Here is a 3,415-nt window from a genome sequence, read left to right as displayed (position 1 = left end):
GGTTTCACTGTCTTGCTTAAATTATGCAGGTATTGAATAAAGTACCTTACCCTGAAGTAAAAGAAGCTATAAAAAATAATGTGGCGACTTGAAATATTTACATCCATATAATGTGGGAAGGTAAGTAGGGCAGAATATGAGCATAGGAATACTCCATCTGATCTCAGATGCAATCATCTTGTCCTAGGAAAACTGAATGTTATATCTTTAAATCAATTTCAGGTAAATAATATTTCAGTAGAAAAGTACTATGTGGATGTAACCAGAATATTTTGGTCACGCTGGTTTGTATTTTTCCATCAGTCAAATAAATCATTTGAGATATTGAACTGCGACAGTATACTGAAAAAGAATGTTTTGAAGAATAATCTGTTGGGAGGATGTACTCAGTGAAGCCTTTCACTTTCTGATTTTGCGAATTACCTTTGGAATGATGAGTGTGATTTTACTGAGAGTCTGACAAAAACAGATGTTGCCTTAAACTTTTAAGGAAGAGTGTTCTTTGTTTCATCACCACCTTTTTCCAGGTCACTACACTGAGTGTGCCTTGGCACACCTTTTTATGCAGAGGCAAAGGAAGCAGGCTTTTGCACTCACTAAGTTAAAAAATTTATCAAGATGAAACCAAAAACAAAGTCTGCATACCTACAACCTTGCCAATGATCCATTATTACAGGTCATCACTGAAGGATGAGCTAGAAGTAAATTAGACAAGTCATTTCTGTATTTGTATAGTAAAGGTATTTGCTGCTTTTTTTTTTTTTTTTTTTTAGGCAAAGAAAACAAAGCAAGCTGTAAGTTGTTTGCTGCTTTTTAAGGTATAGTCTATTAGTGTGTAAACATCTTTTCCCCATGATCTGCTCGTAGACACCAGCATCCATTGCTTGAGACAGCTAAACAAAAGAACTGTCTCTTCCACTTTTTCATGTTGCTTAGATCATCCACTGAAGCCATTAATGTCTTCCTCCAAAATGTGCCTCAATCATGTAATACAAAATCACAGTCATTACAAGTTGAGATGATTTTTAATGATGTTTCCAGTGTCACCCACCAGTTAGGATTCATAACAACTTTAATGAGTCTGAAATGCCACAGTATTTTGAGCAACAAATATGGATTTTCACTTTTTTTCTGATTCACAGAAGTGTTTTTATCACAGAAGCAGTCACCCAGCTCATAGGATTATCTTTGAGACTTTCCAGTTCTATTTCAGATGACAGCCCTGTCCTTTCTGTTAGTCTCAAAAGAATGTAAAGAGTAGAAAAGGACTTTCCTGAGTTCTTTTTAAAACCATCTTAGAGCACGGCTTAACATGACACCATCAGTCAGTCTGACCTACTTTGAAATTCCTATGGTCTGACTGGAAAGCCCTCTGGACTTCAAACACTTTTTCTGTCTCGGGTGAACCTTTGTTGCTGAAGCTGCTTTTAGTGTGCGACCTGTACATTTTCCGTGCTCTGACTCCTGTTTCAGCATTCATAATATTGACGGTGTGCAGTTTTAGAATTAAAAAGAACTGAAAATAAAATGTCAAAAATTGAGCTGTATTAAAAAGATGGGAGAGGGAAAAAGATTTTTAAAGAAAAAAGGGGCATGCTCCCTGGAAATAGGAACAATTTTCAAGGTTGTATTAGAGAAAAGGCACTCTCAAAGAATTTTTTAGCATTTTTCAGAGTAAACAAGAGATGACATCTGATTAGTTCCAGTGGAACTGGAATAATGGCACTTCTGAAGTAAAACGAAAATCTGCATGAACTTTTAGGAAGCAAGTCAAAGATAAGAACATTCAAAGAGGAATAGCTCCAAGGAAAGATGACAGCTAATTTGATCACTCTGGATCTGCAGAGCTCATTCTCCCTTTACGGCCTGCACCCCAAATGTCCCTGAGCACACATCTGCTAAGAACTCATTAGTCTCCCCACTTTGATCTCCTTTCCACAGCTTCCCTTTACAGTCTTTTGAGGAGTTGCTCTAACAGACTGGGAGCAGAGCACTAGCTATTCATTCTGCCTTTCAAACATTTTACCCAAGGAGTGAAAGAATATTTCTTGTACAACCCTACAACAATGTGCAAAAGGAGTCTAAAAAAACTGCAGCAAGGACTAATCATAATTCTTAGTGAGCTGAATTTGCTGCTGCTGTAGAGGGAGGCGTGAAGACAATAAACAAATGCATGCTATTTCTCTTCTGCACTACAGGGTTGAGGCTGGAAGGCATTCAACAAAAGGTGCCAATTCTGGAGTCAGACAGTGTCACCTAAATGAAAGCCAGAACACTGGGTAATTCAAACAATTTTTAAACACCTTCAGGAGCCTCTCAACCCATTTACTAGACTTGGAAAAATGCAGTCCTACTCTTCCTGCCCTCTTGCTTACCTCAGACACTGCATCAGCAGCTTATACGATGCTGGTGTTTAAGGTGCCTTTCCTCCAGTTCCCTCACCAGTTCTGCTCTGTGTCTGTTTTGCACATTTGCATTCCGTATGCCATCAGTTCTGCCTTCCCCACCAGTTTTATTCACCCCACTCTCCTCCACCTTCATGTCTCCTTCCCCCCGCTGGTTTCCGAGGTTCTTCCCTCCTGCCCATCATCTTGTGCTTGAGAGGCTGCGCCAGGAAACTTTTTCTCCTAGTGTTCAGTTTTGAAAAAGCCAGAGGTGAAGACAAGGGGTTAAGAAGACATGTGAAGAGAGAAACCCAGAGGATCTCAGGAAATAATGGGAAGACACTAATCTGGTTGCTTTTTAGTCCCCTCCTTCCTCCTCCAGTGTAAGGAGGTTGGACTAGAGACTGCCTGCGGTCCCTTTCAACCTCAATTACCTCAGGAACACATTTTTTTCTTCCCATTCTTACCAATGTCTCCCCATTCTCCCACTATTTCCTATAGTTGGGAATCATACATGCAAGACAAGGTAAGCTCTAATCAACAGAGATTAAAAGCTTGTAAGAGCCTTTTGGGTTTACTTGTTTTTGGTGTTTTTAAAGGTAACTTGGAAGACGGAATCTTCCAGGGTGGTAAAACCAGACACTTGGAGAGCTGTGGGATAACTGTGGGTAATAAAAGAGTAAGTCACAGTTTAGCCATCCAAGGAGAAGAAAAGAGGGAGGTTATAGGCAGCAAGAATAATAGAATTAAATTATGGGAGAAAGGAAAATAAATTGGGGTCACAAGGAGCAGGGCTGTCCCTATCCACAAGATCTCTGGATTACTGAAGGGGAAGAGTGATAGATGGTGCCATCATTTGAAGCATTTAAACACTGACTAAAATGGCCTTAGCAATTCTGCAGTGATTTGAGATAGATATGTCTTTTCATCTGTAAATTGCTGTTCTATAGTAAGAAGAAGAAAAAAACAACCAGAAACAAATTGTGAGCGGTTTATTTTATAGACTGTATTAAAAAATCCATTTCTGAAAA

Source organism: Accipiter gentilis, chromosome 3 (genome assembly GCF_929443795.1).
Source record: "Accipiter gentilis chromosome 3, bAccGen1.1, whole genome shotgun sequence".
Classification (NCBI taxonomy): domain Eukaryota; kingdom Metazoa; phylum Chordata; class Aves; order Accipitriformes; family Accipitridae; genus Astur; species Astur gentilis.
Note: the sequence above shows the minus strand (reverse complement) of the source record.